The sequence below is a fragment of the Planococcus citri genome, chromosome 4, assembly GCF_950023065.1.
Source record: "Planococcus citri chromosome 4, ihPlaCitr1.1, whole genome shotgun sequence".
In the NCBI taxonomy this organism is placed as follows: Eukaryota; Metazoa; Arthropoda; class Insecta; order Hemiptera; family Pseudococcidae; genus Planococcus; species Planococcus citri.
This window is the reverse complement of record NC_088680.1, coordinates 30601648-30618859: the sequence shown is the minus strand read 5'-3', so window position 1 is coordinate 30618859 and position 17212 is coordinate 30601648. Positions and strand designations below refer to the sequence as shown.

The 17212-nt window shown below is 33.9% G+C and overlaps 1 protein-coding gene across 1 annotated transcript in view; it reads right to left on the bottom strand.

Annotated features, from left to right (window-relative positions):
• Positions 1 to 17212, bottom strand: part of LOC135845811 (hemicentin-1-like) — a 972708-nt gene that overhangs the window by 595311 nt on the left and 360185 nt on the right. The gene's annotated exons all lie outside the window — the stretch shown is intronic.

Sequence of the window (17212 nt, the reverse complement as noted above, 5' to 3'; positions counted from 1 at the left end):
TTTTTCTCCACGACGTTGTCGTGGAAAGTTGTAATTGACGCGCTCGGCCGGAGAATTATATTTTAATTTTCATTTACTGCATTTTTAATGTGTTATAATATTTGATGTCTGGGTTCACGAAGTATTTTTAATGAATGGTGGATTTGTTTAATTTTCAGAATGATTTTTTAAAATTTTCAGTATACTAAATAGGTATATACGAGGATATTTTTTTCAATTTTTCAAAATTTAATTTTCTGACATGATTTTTCATGGAAAACTTTTTTTATGGGGGCCCGCAGTGCAGTGCCTCTAAAGTAAATTTCAAAAGTATCAAAACTTTGTCATAAAAATTGATAGAAATGAAATTGGGGAGAGGGGAAATGAAATTTGATAAAATAAGCTTTCGAGCAATTTTCTGAGAAAACAGGACTTGTTAGTTGTTCGGAAAACATTAAAACAAAAAGAGCACTTTTTAGGCTGGCAAAAAAATTATTGCTTTTTGGATGTCTTGGCCAACAAAGCATAAAAGCACAAGTCCCTCAGCAATTATGGCAAAAATTACGACCATTTTAATTATACTTCATCGAAAAGCTAAATTCGCAAAAAATTAACACTCTCTGACAATTTTGTAAAAAAGCGAGAGTTTGTTGACAATTTTGGCAAAACATCATTTTTTTGGTCAATTTTGACAAGAACAGGAAAGTTTGACAATTTTGGCAAAAATTATCCCTTTTTGACAATCTTACCAAGAATATTCACTTTTTGACAATTTCGATGAAAATGGATAGTTTTTGATTACCTATTTTACCAAAAATTGATGCTTTTTGACAACTTTTCCAAAATCATGACACTATGACTTAGGCAAATTTAGTAACAAAAAAACAGAACCTTATAAGTAAGTTTGCCAAAAACAGGACTTCTGATTGGCAAACTATGAAATAAACAGAGGAATATTTCAAAAAAGTGGGGAGGTAAAGCCCATTTTGATAGATCACATGTCACATTTTTCGAGCACTCTGAAAAACATGATCAAGTTTTTGGGTCAAAATTCTTCTGAAATGCTCAAAAGGTTTTGTTTGTAATTTTTCCCCATATGTTAACCCATTTCTGCGCGTTGCATGATGCCTTTTTCAGAAACTTCGGAAATCATGACATTCAAGACTCGATTATGAGCTCAAATAGAGTCTTTCAAAAATGCTCAAAAATTTTTTTGTTATGGTATTAGAATTTCTCGTGAAATTTTATTTTCATTTTGATAGGTCACATGACATTTTATCAAAAATCCCAAAAATCAAAACCTGTCTGCCTCTAAACTTTTTTTAAATGTACCTACAAAAACATTTTCAGCTAAACATACAACAGTTCATTTTTACTCAAAATTGTATGGAGATACGGTGCGTATTTCACAAAAACTGAATCCAAAATTGAAATATTGAAAATTGGAAAAACATTCAACACTACCGTCAGCCGGATCTGGAATTATAATCAGAAATCATATTTTTTTGCCAATCTGGTTCTTGTGTACATGCCATTGAAAAAATTGAAAAACCAGTTGAACCAGCTCATTTTATGCACTTCCAGTGCTCAAATTTCGGTCAAACAGTCTGTGCTAGATACCAAATCGACCCATACCACCCTTGGCCGGATCCGGCCTTCTGCTCAGAAAACAGAATTTTTTACTTTTTTTCTCATATTTTCATTGAATTTGAAAAACTATCGTTTCTCCCCACCACATCAACTTGAGCAGTTAAAATTTTTATATTTGGCGGGGAGAAACGCGGTCGTTTTTAAAATTCACCGAAAATACGAGAAAACAAATAAAAAATCCGGTTTTCTGACCAGAAAGCCGGATCCGGCTAATGGTGTATGGGTCGATTTGGTATCTACCACAGACTTTTTAACCAAAATTTTGAGCTTCTGAAGTTCATTACAACAGCTGATTTTACTGAATTTTCAAATTTTTCAATAGCATTATAAACCACCGGATGGACAGAAAATTTGATTTCTGATGATGATTCCGGATCTGGCCGGCGGTAGTATCAGTCAATTATGTAGGTATCAAGCATAGATCCTTTGGCCAAAATTTCAGCTACTCAAGTTCACGTGGTGGGGAGAAACAGTAATTTTTCGAATTCACCGAAAATAATGAGAAAAAACAGTAAAAAAAAACTGTTATCTGACTAGAAGGCCGGATCCGGCGAAACTAGAAAATTGCATTTGGCCAAAATTTGAGCTCCGGAAGTTGATACGCGAGTTCATATGCGGGAGAGATGGATATTTGTAATTTTTTTCCGTTTTCTGAGTTATTAAACAGCTTTAGCTGTGTACACAAAATTTCAAACGCTCGCCAAAAATCTAAAAATCAAGCAGCTGAAAATTTGGGGGATGGGTGTTTTTTGAGGTCCTCTTTCCAGCAGTCTGAGTTTCACCCAAATTGGAGATTATCATGGGGGGGGGGGGTCCCTTGTAAGTAAACGATGAAATGCAGCAAAAATTCTGTAAATCATCGCCAAAATTACCTAAAGACAATAAACTCACCAAAAAATGTGGAAAATTCATTAAAATTTGACAAAAATGTGTGAAGATTTGTCGACAAAATTATATGAAAACACTCGGAAAAGCATTAAAATCAGTAGGTAGGTACCTACCCAATCATTAAAAATCGTAAAAATTAGATGAAATTTCAGTAAAATTCGACAAAATGCAAACAAAATCAATTAAAACCAGGGAAAGTTCAAAAAATAGTAAATTTTCAAAACTATGATACTATTTCAAGTAGGAATACATCATTTTGAGATTTTAGTTTGGTCAAGATTCGTAAATTTATTCACTTACTCTGAATAACTGAAAGTTGATAACTATAAGCACTCCGCATACGAACTTGAAACTTTGAAAGAATAAAATGTAAGTGGATACAAGGTTTATTAGTTGTTGTGACTTGTGAGGGTACCTATAAGATGTATTTTGTTACACATTGATGCGAATTATTAATTATATCGAGAACAAAAGCAATTTTTTCCACTTCAAAATGATAATTGATAACATTTTCAAAATTGTTTTAGCTTTTGAAGTTTTGAATGATAAATGAAAGTGGCCAGAGGGGTTTATGATGAAAAGAACGAATTTTCTCATTCTTAAGTACACGTATCAACGAAAACTATTGATACGCACCCTACATTTAAAATGCTTCAACTAAAATTTGTAAACAAAACAAATTTTAGGTCCGCCATTGTTAATATCAACTAGCTCGTACAAAAAAAACTGAAAATTTTCGTTACAAAACTACGCGATGAATAATGAACAGACCTATTTAGAATTCGGAACATAACTTCTCAAGATTACAATGATGGGTGCTACGAAGCCGTTTTTTTGAAGTTTTCGTTTCCAAGCATTATATTTTCAAGTGAAAATAGCACATTTTTACAATACCTATTTAAAATCATTATAATTAATGTATCAAAGTAAATTTCTCAAAAAGGGCTTCGTAGCACCCAAGATTTTATCCGTCTAAACAACATATCCAAAAATGAAAGTTATCCAAACAGTAGTTTTTTCGTAGTTTTGTAATGAAAATTAAAGGTTTTTACCTACTGATTTTACCTACTAAACTACACCCTATATTTGTGAACTATCAAAACATGATATTTTGAAAGATTCAGCATGTGTATCGATGAGGGGGGAGAGTTCTCAAGTCGCTGAGTCGACTTTAGCATCCGTATTCACCTTAACCTTGATATGAGCACATAAAGGGGGCGATGCAAAACATAAAATTTCAAAAATTCAATATAGATATCAATGTAAGTATTGGTTTTTTAATTTTGTAGGGAGACTTTCAAGATTAATGAGTACGAGTGAACGGCTTCTTCGTAATTTGTAACAACTATTTATGAAAGTAAAAATTTCATCAAAGGAGGAAAACGGGGGCAAGCTTTATCTCATGGATATTTTCATTTTCAAGCCAAGGTACCAAGGACACACTAAATATGTACTTCTCTTAAAGCATGAATGAAAAACACACAAGCGTAAAAATGAAGATTCTTTTAAAGATCGTCACACCTTATTTAGAATGATGGCAAGTTTTCAAATTCTGTGAACAAAAATTTCAAATCTTTCGCCACAGTTGTTGACATGAAGTTGGGAAGAAGAAAAGTTTTTGAACGAAAAACGTGCACATTAAAAGCACCTTCTACGTTTCAAATCAATGTGAAAATCATGGGCGAATTTCCTTCATCTTGGAAAACAAGAAAAAATTCCAGATTGTACATAAATATCAAGAAAATAAGTTTAAGTAGGTACCTATGTATCTTTCTCGCAAAAATTCAACAGCTGGTAGTTAAAACGATGATAAGTTTTTACATACTGTAATGAGACTTCGAACTCAAATCATCATCTATGTAGGTACCTACCTTAAATTATAATTTCGAACAGTAGGTATTTCTGAAGTAAACTGCATGAACTAAACAAACACGCAATTCCAGCTTAGGCAGATTCTTTCCTCAGTTTCCTCTAATTGTAAGATTGTACCCAGGTATCTACATAATATCTACAAGTAATATCAATATTCAATATGGACCCTCCTGACTCATGAACAAAGGTTCCTTATAGCCTACATATCTTTCGCTATCACAAAAAATGTCATCTAATAAGAACAATCGACTCAAATCCAGCATCATTTTACTATTAGAATATAGTACAAAATATGCAAACTAGCTGCTTGCTTCTCCTACTCGTTTCCTTCTCAATGGTTTCGAGATATGTACTAAGTAAACACAGCAAATATTTGATTTACTGTACTATGAACATAACTATCATATTTCTTCGTTTATAAACAGAGTGGGTTTATTCGGAGTGTGCGTGCTGGAGAAATCAATGAAAAAGTTATAACGGTCGAGCATAATGTGGAGAGCTTCATGTGTACATATATGGAGCAGTAGTACGAGTACTTGATTACCTATTATAATGGAAACCCTTAAGCTACATGCACACAGTATACATGTGAATTGAAGGGCGATATGTTTACAAAATGTCTATTTATCCAAGCTAATAATATGTAATATCGATGCGCGTAATAATCAAATAATAATACTCTCGTTTCACCTTTCACTTCTTGGGTGAAATGATAAGGTAAATATTTACTCGATTGACTATAACGCCACACCATCGCCATGTTAAATAAACACCCTTGCATTGTTGTTTTTTTTTCACTAGATAGTAGGTAAACCAATAATGTTAGGATAGGTAGGTAAAGTGTAATTTGCTGATACCTAAGTATTCAACTATTTCATTTTATTGATAGGGTTGGCATACATTTTAGAGGAGGTAACTCGCAATCATGAGAGCAAATTCAAATAATGTTGAGGTTTCGTCAGCCTCAAATGCATCATGAGAAAATAATGAGAACAGCACGATGAAACATTAACTGAATATTATGAGACCAGGACCAACTTACCAAAAATTGATACATCACATTACAGACCCTCCAATGCATGTAGCTATTCGTAAATTCAAATTTATTTTTTATGTATCAATGATTATTAACTTACTTATAGCTTATCTTTATTAATTAATTTTTATTTAATTCTCTTATTCAACAATTTAATAATAAATTTTCTAACTTATTCATAAATTCATTAATTAGTATATCAAGTCATCTCGAAGTAATTATTCATTTTGTCGCCAATTTGTCCTCAAATTATTGGTGGATATTTTTTGTTTGTGTGTGTTCGACATTGGTGTACCTAATACTCAAGATATGAATATAATTACACCTATGGTTCATTTTCAATAATATAAATAAGCCTATACCATGAAGTCTTATGAACAAACTACATAATATGGTCGTAACTCAATAATTTAGGGTGGCTCGGTCGGTAATGCACCAACAGAACGAACCGCATCTTCATAATCGATCAGTACCAATTCGAAGACTGAATAAAAATGTAAGTAAATTATTTTATGGTTTACTGATAGTCACATTTAGAATTTACACGCAATTCCAATATTCTAATTCGTTGTCTGATTTCCCTCGATATCAGCCGATCAGGGTTCAGATATTTTCAAAATTGCTTATGCAGACGATGAAGTACGTAGTTATTTTGACCACCTCTTCAATTAAAGAATTAACCATAAAAGCGAACAACACGACGGGCAAAATGAGCCGCGAAATAAGTGCCACGTGGTAGTAGAATGGCTGACCCTTCTGGCGCTGAAAATGGTAGTAAAATGATAGCTTTTCAACCAATCACAGGACAGATCAAACTACTGCCAACTATGTTGTGTCGGTAATGAATTGTCACCTCTCTTAGCACACAGTGGCACTGAAGTGTCACCTTGGTAATGAAATGACACCATATTGGGACCATAAAGACTGTAGGAAAAATTTGGAGTCTCAGACTTCACCCAGCATTTTGCAACCGGGGTTCAAAATTTTGAAATTTTCAAAAAAATCAAAAAAAAATTTTTTTTAATATTTTTGATTTTTTTGATGAATATTGGTCGCATTATGCCTATTTTAGAGTAAAAAGCCATTTTCAATCGGATTTTTCACTTTATTGAAGGTTTTATCTCGCTTTTAAAATTCGCAAAAACAGCCATTTTCAAGATAATTCGCGATTCGTCTCGATTTTTACAAATTTGTTATTCATTTGAAGTCTAGGATGTCATTTGGTACTACATGACTTGAAATGGCCCCTGTATCAGCCAGCTCAACCGATTTTCGAAAGTTGAAGTTTTCATATAATTCCGCCCAATGAAGTTGAAAAGCTAAAATTTTCTGAACATTTTCACTTCAACCTACTGAGTCTCAACATTACATGAGATCTGTAATGAATAAGCCAATTTCTCGTTATTTTAGCTGATTTTTTCACCATCATGGTACGCCGATTCCAACACCAAAACACCCTCTACGAGTTCTCCGAAACGCTAACTGTTGAAAAAATTGAAAATTTCAGTAGAAAATCATCACTTGATGGTATGATTTGAAGAAATGATCAGTAAAAATTCCGGAATTGTACTGCTAAATTATCATTTAGGTACTACCTACAACCTTACAGATATTCCCAGCACACATTAGATTCCGGAACAAATGGTCCGATAAACGGAATCATACGGATTTTTATCTCCTACTTTTTTTTTATAAAGCTTCAGGGAAAAAAATCGAGGAAAAGAAGCGCGCGTTTTAACCCGTTAAACACGCAAAGTTAAAAGTGGCCTGACTATTATTAATGTATTTAATCCGGTAACTGTGTAACATCGGTTTTACGCCGACACAGTGGTAGGGTGACGCGATACTACTATGTAGAGGGATAGGACGCGTTTGAAGTTGAACTTTCAGATTGAATTCTATAAATCGAAGGAAAAATTGAGTATAATTCATCAACGTCATGTCAGTCGGAAAGTTGTACCCTGTTTCTGAGTATAATTCTGTTGGCAATTTGATTAATTTTTGAAACGCGATTAGAGCACGTGGGCGGGCGCAGAACGGCGGTATGAACAGAATTCGAGTTTTTCGTCGTTGTAACAAACGATTGATACGCTATTGGCATTGAAATTGTCGCCGTCGCTAATTAAGATAAATATACGAGGATTAATTAAACGGGACGCGATGTCGTAGAAGAGCTGCCGCCTGCCGCCTGTGGCATGTTGCTGATTTTTTTTTCACGCACGAGCCTTCCGTGTAAAAGAGTGTTTTTTGATTATGATTAGGCGAGTGTGGGTTTACATGTGGTGTAATCGTAACTCGAGTTGTAATTATTTATTAATTTGATAAGGGAGTCCTCGGAGGTTCAATTTCGATTTTGATAAAATTGATATTTTTTTGAAATAACGTGCAGTCGAAAACCCGAGATCTAATTCAAGAGCGTCCACGTCACATCCGTTCTTCAATCAACTTTTTGGTAAGTTTTTTTTTTCAAATTTTTTCAAAAAAAAGAAAAACAGATACAATTTAACCATACATAAAATTACTTTCTTGTTGAGATTTTGTTCGTATTTCTTCAAAATCAGGTAGATAAGTACATTAGGATGGATTGCCTCTAAAAACAGTCGGCAGATTCTAATCAAATTCAGAGGAGATCTTCATTTCGAGTTGAAAATTACTCACAATTAGAAAAAATTTCAGCTCCAGAGATGTCCCTTTGTCCCAAAAGGAAACATACAAGTCCTTAGACAGGGGGGATTTTGAAAAAATCGTGGTTTTAATGCTCTATTTCATACCCAACGACCAACCTGATTCAGAAAAATGTCCCAGTTCCAAAAGATAGCATTTGAGACCCCGCATCCACCGAAACCGTTGCTATCAAAATCCAAGGCCACTTTTAGGGTTCTACTGAAGGATTGTAAATTCAAAAATCACTTATGTATTTTGAATTAAATTCGTGTTCTGAAAATTTTTTCTTCTCAATATTTCACATCAATTATGCAAAAATGTCGAAAGATTTCTTTTCGAAAACTGAAGGAATTTTATGCAACACAACCGGTTTCAATTTTTTGATCAGTATTGCCAATTTCCATAAACGATAGAATTTATTAAGTTTTTGGCTATTTTTCTTGATTTCTTGAAATTGGATTCACTGCAGTGTCCCAAAATATTTCACCAGAAAAAATGATATTTTTCGATGATTTGGCATACTTCATTAAAGCGAGATATTTGAAAGAAAAAATTTTCAAAACACGAATTTACCCGAAAATAAACGATTTCCAAATTTTCAACTACTCACTATAAATCTTCAAAGTGGTCTTTAATTTCAATGACGATGATCGAGGTCGACGCAGAATCAATGAAATAAAACGAACGAAACATGATTTTTTTCAAAAAGGTCCCCCGTTTGAGAACCAACTTCTCCCCCCCCCCCCACAACGAGTTGGAAAAATTTTCTGCGTAATTTTCAACTCAAGAATGTAGATTTTCACTGAATTTGGTCAAAATCCCCCGACATATTATTTTATTTACGATCCACTCTAATGATTATCTTTTTTTGTAAAGCATTCATTTGCTGAAAGTCAAAATTAAAGGCATTATGATGGTTAGAAATTTTCAATGTGTTATAGCATCTTAAATTTCAGACATAGGTTAAATAGGTAGTACAAAAATGACACTTTTTGAAGAGAATTCGATTCAAGTCATCCAAAAATTGAATAAGCTATATTATTTAGAAAAGAAAAAGCTGATTAATGCTCTCAATTGCTTTAAAAAAAAGAATACTGTATAATAACTTGAAATTACATTTCTTGTTGCCCAGTCAATCAATTCAGATACTCATCAGAATTTTTAAATTACGATGTTTCTTGAAAGTGAGGTGACTTTTGAACATTTTTTAAACGGGTTCCAGTGCTTCTCTGGCTTGAAATGAGCTTATTTTCAATTTAATGATGATTTCTGTTCACAGATGTACATATTTCATCTGGCGCCATGTTGGTGCAGAAAAATTCAAAAACTATAGGTCTCACTCTCGTCAACGCCTACCATCACTTCGGACTTCTATTTCCCAAATCGCAGCATAATAACAACTTCATTGCTGTTCATCTTGGAATAAAAGGAGAAATTCACATCAAATACCAATGGAATTGGAAAATACATATTTCTCAACTCGAAACAAAAAATAAAAAATTTCTGCTGATACAAGAAATTATATTGATGCTCATCTCTGAATTAGGATTCAAATTTTTTCCGATAGATGTTCAGCTCACGCTCGTATACTTTCTTATCAATCGCCATCATCTTATCATAACCTAAACAACCTAATAGCGGAGTGATAATAACGAACCACCTGAAAAACGATTGTAACTATAATTTAACAACCAAGTAAGTTATAATATTCTTTCTCCGATAATATTGTCTCAAAAAAATTAAAATTCATTTAAAAATTGAAAAAGGAAAGGACGCTAATTTTTTCATGAAGAATCAGGAATCATAAAAAAATCAAATTTATACGACTTTCGTCTATTTTTATTTTTTAAAAAAGCATTTTCACATTTTGAACTCGATGCTTTTCAATTAAGGCAATAGCACAATTTTTGCGAGCATATTTCTACAAGATTGTACCGAATCAAAAACTCATTTATCATCTTACGTATTCTTATCTTCAAAAATAGAATGTGTACTCACCTAGAACAGAGAAAAACAAATCACGGATTAGCGGATTATACACATGAATTTATTCCATTAGGTACCTATTTATATTCTATAAATTCAATAGATAAGGGATAAGGGAGGCAGTTCAATTAGGTAACCAATGAAATTTCTGTGCCAGGCAGACAGAATGGGAAATGTTGCGATAATTTTCAGAAGTAGGTACTAGACTACTAGATAGTAAGTAACTCCATTCTTCGATTTTTAAAGAATTTTTAAAAATTAAAATTTTAAATTACCTATTTTTTTTTAAAAAAAAGTGTATAGGTGGGCTAGGTATTAAATCATAAGATCAAACGGAGGCATAGAACTGAAATTGATAAACATTACTTTTCAAAGATCGAGATGCCCGGATCATGTTTCCATAAGCGGCCATGTTATCAGTAGGTCGTCGTCGTCGTAGTCGCGCTCCTTTACAGGAGATAGCGTATATGTCCATCTATATTAGCCGGTATCTAGCGTATCTAATTGTTTCTTTCAGGGTCTTGCAGGGGGAGTTGGCCGGTGAGTTTGTTGTTAACAGTTCCGATCGTTTCCTCCCTCTCGTCGATCTTCCTTGGATTTTCCCCTGTACCGCTAGCATGAAAATACCGTTTTCTCGTATTTTATGAGCTAAATACTTTAGCTTTCTGTTTTTGATGTCTTCAACTACGACTTTCCGCTCCTCTCCTATTCTTGCTAGTACTTCCTTGTTGGTAACGAAGTCCTTCCATGAGATCCGTAGTAGCCTTCGATAGCACCACATCTCAAAAGCGGATACTTTCTTCTCGCATTCTGCACTCATGGTCCATGTTTCGCAGGAATACTTCAGAACGGTCCATACGTAGCATCGCATAATTCTCTTCCTCAGATCAATACTCATCGTTCGATTTCCCAGCACATTGGCAAGGTTGTTGAAAGCAGTCTTTGCCATTCCAATCCGTGATTTGATTTCTTTATGATCTCTACCATTGTTGTTTATCAGTGCTCCAAGGTACCTGAATTGCTTTACATTTTCAATTTCTTGTGATCCGATGTTGATTTTGACCTCTTTATCATCTCCTTTCGTAAATCTCATCACCTTGGTCTTGCCTGCATTTATTTTCATTCCATATTTTAATCCAGCACTGTTGATTTGGTTGATCATTTTCTGCATCTGCGCCTCTGTCTCAGCAAGGATCACTTTGTCGTCTGCATAACTTATTTCATTTATTCTCTTGCCGTTGATCTTGAATCCCATTCGTTCGATTCGCGCTTCTCTCATTATTTCTTCTGCGTACACGTTGAACAACCTGGGTGAGAGGGGGCATCCTTGCCTCACACCTCTCTTTATTCCACATCCGTTCTCTGAGTACTCAGTTCCAATCTTGATGTTAGCGCTTTGCTCCCAGTACAGGTTCTTGATTATTTGCAGGTCTTTGTTATCGATATTGTATTTTTCCAGGATCTCCAACATCTTCTCATGGTTGACACGATCAAATGCTTTTTCATAATCGACGAAGCAAGCAATGATTTCCCTATTTGCATTCAGTGCTCTTTGAATGATCACTTTCAGCAGGGAAATTGCATCTCTCGTCCCTTTTTTTGCTACAAAGCCATATTGTGTTTCACTTAGATTTTCATCTATCTTCTTTTCAATTCTGGCATTTATGATGGAGAGTAGTAGCTTCAGTGCGTGGCTCATCAGTGCGATGGTTCTATATTCAGAGCATTTTTGCGAGTTGTTCTTTTTTGGTATTGGTACAAAATTTACTGCTTTGAAGTCCTTAGGCAGAGTGCCTTCATCGTATATCTTGTTCATTATCTTCAGCAGCTCCTTTTCATACTCTGGTGTTAAATGTTTGATCAAGTCTGCTGGTATGAGATCTTCTCCCACTGCTTTGTGGTTTCTGGCTCGCTTCACAGCATTCCTCAGCTCCCACATTTCAATTTGTGGTGCCTCTTCTGTGGATGAAACTGCAAATTGAGCCGGACGTGTATCATCTCCATACAGTTCTTGTATATAGCTGATCCAGACCTCTTCAGTTTCTTGATTGGTAACACAGTACTTTCCGTCTTTTCCTCGCATATATTCATTGTTATTCCAATATTTGACGAAAAAAAAAATATGATACTCACTACTCAGTTTAGGTAAGCACACCTTTGGAATTCCGAGTCAATTGCAGGGGATTCGCCAAAGTGCATTTTTCGGTTTTTGGGGAATTTTTGAAAATAAAATGTGGGCCAAAAATGAGAAAAAAAAACAGATTACACCAAATTAACCTACAAAGCTGAAATTCGGGAAATACCCATTTTTCACCCATCAAACCGATTCGGAACTGTTTCAAACCATTTTGAGCAGTTCAGGAGCTTTCAGCAGATTTTTGAAACTTGAAATTTCTAAAAAAATTTACCAAATGAAATTGGAAAACTAAAATTTATTCCGCATATCTCAATAATTTCAATATGCTGAATCGACTGGATGTTGTTCCAAACATATGTTAAAGTTGATTTAAATAAATTTTATGGCGTTTTTTTTTTTTTGAAAACTGAAGTTTCCAAAAAATCGCCTGAGGCTTCAAAACGATTTGGAACGACCTCCAGTCAACTTAGAATGTTAAAATCGAAGTGCAGAGTGAACATTAGGTTTCCAATTTTATTGGGTGAAATGTTGAGGAAATTTCGAGTTTTGAAAATCTGCTCGAGACTCCAAAACTGCTCAAAACGATTCGAATCAGTTCCAATAGATTTGTCGGGTCAAAAATAGGGTAAACTCAGAATTTTAGCTGTCTAGGTCAATTTGGAGAAATTCTGATTTTTCTCATTTCTGACCCAAATTTGATTTTCAAAAATTCACCAAAAATCGAAAAATGCACTTCAGCGCATGGAATTTTGACTGGTGATACAATTTTTTACATGCTTTTTCAATTTAGCTTTTTGTTCGGCTCAAAAACTTTTGTGCGAATTGAGCTAACCTCCCTAGTTAGATGTGTCAGAATTTCTCTTCCGAAATTTTCAAGCCCATAAGGTGACAAACCACCTTGGATAGGATCAAGTCATTGCTGACCAGAGTATCGAGAACAGTTTTTCTTGGCCACTTAGAACATAGGTCAGAGGAGTTCTCGAACAGTCCTGTGTCTACAGCAGGTTCTTTTATTACCTATTTTACGTACTTATGTATGCTCATTGCTCATGAATTGCTTGTAATTTGATACCGAAATATATCTACTTACCTCGGATCTCTATCTCTTATAGAATAACTCACACCTATGCATCATGAATCTATTTTTACAGCTTCCTTTTTTAGCATAAGACACGTTATTTTTTTGTGACAAATTTTCTCAAGTAACCTATAATAACACGCGGGAGAGCTGTTTTTTTTTGTTTTTTTTTTTAGAATAGATTGTGTTATTTTCCATTAGAAAAGAATTAAGTTTTCTGCAAAATGAATCAAGTAAATGAAAATAGGGGAAGTACCGTAGAAATTGAAAAATTTAGATCAGTATTTTATGTAATCACTAATCAGGTACCTATACTACTCTTTATTGAAATCAGAACCAGATAGATCGAATAGTTCTCTAATGAGACAGTATAGTATTTTTATCCTATTTCCAATAATAAGTGATAATTGCTTAAAATACGAAGATCACGCATGAGAAAAAAACCGTAGCTAATACCCACTTACAAGAGCATCGGATAGACGAGCAAAATGACTGAACTAATCCTCAGGTGCCATGTTTCCATTCTCACATCAGATTCCATACGACAGCCGGGTTTAAAATCGAATTTGGTAAATGATGTAATTTTTTATTGTGCTTTGTGGTCGTACTCAACCTATATAGTATCTGCTATACCTACTTATAGCACAACCTATAGCTCATTTTTCAGTAAATTGGTGTTTTGAAAATTTTTTTCTTCTCAAATATACGTAAAATTATTTCGCATTAATAACGCCAAAACATAGAAAGATGTTGGGTATTTCTGAAAGTGGGATAGTATTTTGCAACGCAGTGGTACCCATTTTTCTCTCATTAAGTACCTATTTCCAATTTCAAAAAATCGTAATTTGATACACAAGTTATTAGTTATTTTTTTCTCGACTTTTTGAAACTAACTATGTACTACATATAATGAGCAAAAAGTGGACACCATAGCGTTCCAAAATATTACCTCAGTTACAGAAATGATGTATTTCGATATTTTGATGTAATTAATGCTAGGTAGGTACATACCTATTTGGAAAGAAAACATTTTCAGAACATGAATTCATACTCAAAAATAATAAACCATTTGCAACTTTTTAACTGCTCGGTGTAACCACAAAAATGGTCTTGGATTTTGACGTTAATGGCCTCTGCTTATTTTATGTAAATTTATCACAAAAATTGAGAATTTTTGGCACCCCCCCCTCCGCATTGAACTTCCTACACCCGTATGATGGACCTTTTGTGGTGACTAGGGTTGGATAAAAATTAGGATTTTTTGGGACAAGGAATAATGGTTTCTTTAGAGTCAAAATCTGACATGAATATTGAGTGAAATATGAAAAGGAATACATGGATGGATTAGTCATGGAATATGCTTTCAATTTAGGGTAACCAAATTGATCAGGAGAAGATAGGTAAATGGAAGGAATGAGACTTTGGGAAATAGGATCGAAGTGTAGGAATTAAAAACCTCCTAGCAACCACATAACTAACTATGGTTATCAGATTCCATTCAAAATAAAATAATCTTCTCTACTTGTAAAGTAAATGATTTTGTACCAGTAACCAAGAAATTATGAGCATAGCTCGTGAGTAAATTTATTTCAAAAATACATACAACGTATGATTCATTATATTTCGTGTACCTAGTTCCAAATGGGTTTCAAAAAGGATCTCTCAATCGAGATATATCATTAAATTTAGTAGGTAGGTAAACTAGCTTTCACGATTCATAATGGAATCATATCGAGGAAATTAAACTAATAACAAGCCATCAGCTATTCGCTGATTGCAAGAGAGTTTTTGCATTTACCTTTTGCTTATTGGGTGATCTAAATTCTAATGCTGTATGCTTTTGAATAGTTCTTCAACAAATCTTGATGGTATGATCAATATAATCTCACCTCAGACATACACGAAATATCGTAATTTATTTTATTTTGAAAAATTATTAATTTTTCTGAATTTACCCTTTCAATTCTTGTATAGCTACTTAGAAAGATGCCTGATTTTTTATAAAATTAAATTCAAAATAATCTTTGGAATTTCGCTACACGAAATATCGTTATATTTTATTTTGGAAAATTACAATCTTCACGGATTCGATTTGTTTTTCGTTGTTGAAAAAAAAATGAAAGTACCCGCCAAAGTTATACCTATCTACAATTTCAGTTTTGGCTTATTACATACTTCCTCACCATTTTATCTTCATTTTCATATCAATATTAGTTATCTACAATAAAGTTTTGAATTGAAATCGGAATTTAGAAACAAATAAATGTAGCTAATTATTTTTGCATACTTATTGCTTAGCATTTTAAAATTCTACTCGACGAAGAGGAATTTAATTTTTGCATATTGCTTAGCATTTTAAAAATGAGGACGATGATGACTACGATGACTACGATGACTACGATGACGACCATGAAAAAGTGGTTACAATAGAGTTTTTTCGCGCTTCGCGCAAAAACTCTACACAGTCTTCAATAAGACTATCTCATATTTACAGGTAGGTATTTCTAGTAGTTATTTAATTATAACATGTCTAACCTAATTAAGGGGATTCTTTACTTCTCACCACATCTCGATCACCAGCACCTCTGTGCTTTGGCTTTTAAGCAGCCATTTCCGGAACAACCATATCGAGGAGAGAATATTTACGAATCACGATCACGATATATCGAATAAAGTTCAAAGCAATTCTTTCAAATCATTGTAATGTCGAGATATTTTCACATTACACAAAAAATCATAGCAAATCAAGTTATTTCTAAATCATACAAAAATATCACGAAGAACGCACAAAACATACGTCTACATCTTTCAAACATATATCATAAGTTAGTTGATCCGTTTTCTAACGTATAGCAATTTCAAAAAGAGTCAAACAGAATCAACTAACGAACTCTAGTACCTATCGTTTTTCTTTACCTATCAGAATTCTATATAGGCAGTTAGATAGTATCTATACCACACTTTGGCAGCACTTGGGGACTGGCAGAATCGGATATTCGAATTCAACGCGAAAAATACTACAATTCGATACCATTAGAACCATCAGTTTTCTCGGTCGAAAATTCATGAAAATTTTGGACTTTCGAGCTCTCACTATGCTTAAAAGTAGCAGCTACGGATCGACAGGCTGGTAGTTTTCAAAATAGGGTTACAAACCCTAACTTTTGTGACCAGTCCCAGCTTTCTGTTCTTACGGTATGTTTTCGTCAGGGTGGCTCTTGGAATAATGAGAAATATGAAACTGGCTGTGATGAGAACGAAACGATCCGGTTATATGCGATGGGGGTATACTTTGCCAAAACACGATAGTTTAGCAGATTTACAACAACCATTGTGAAGTACATAAGTTGTACCTACGATAATTAACGGAACGCATGAAAAAGCTATCACTGCTATCAGCTGTTCACTGATTGTAAGAGAGATTCTGTATTTGTTTTTAGCTGTATGTTCAAGAGCATTTTCGAACAGAATTTCTGGTGTATTGACTTCCTATAGAATGAAATCATTCATAAGTTAGTAATGATTGATGTCAATTTTTCGTACGTAGTAAACACACATCACGAAGCACCAAACACTACACAGAAGTTTTGGTGTAGGTTGATCGTAAGTTACAGCTCATTTTACGCCGCATAATTTTGAGATTTTTTCACATCTTTGAGCTTCTGTGGTGAATAACTATTACACGTTTCGGAAAAAATCCAATGTTTCATTGAAAAGTACCTACATGCTGTTTACTTTTAAATCTTTTCCCCCTCATAATTTCACCTTTTTTTGAAATTGAGTACAACAAATGCAAACAAAGTCTAAAATTGTAAAAAAAAAAATCACACATCCACGCATGAATGCTGAGTTTTCAACACAAATGCGGGCGCTTCACAACACAACCAAATCAGTCTGTTTTGAAGGTAAGGTATACCTAGTA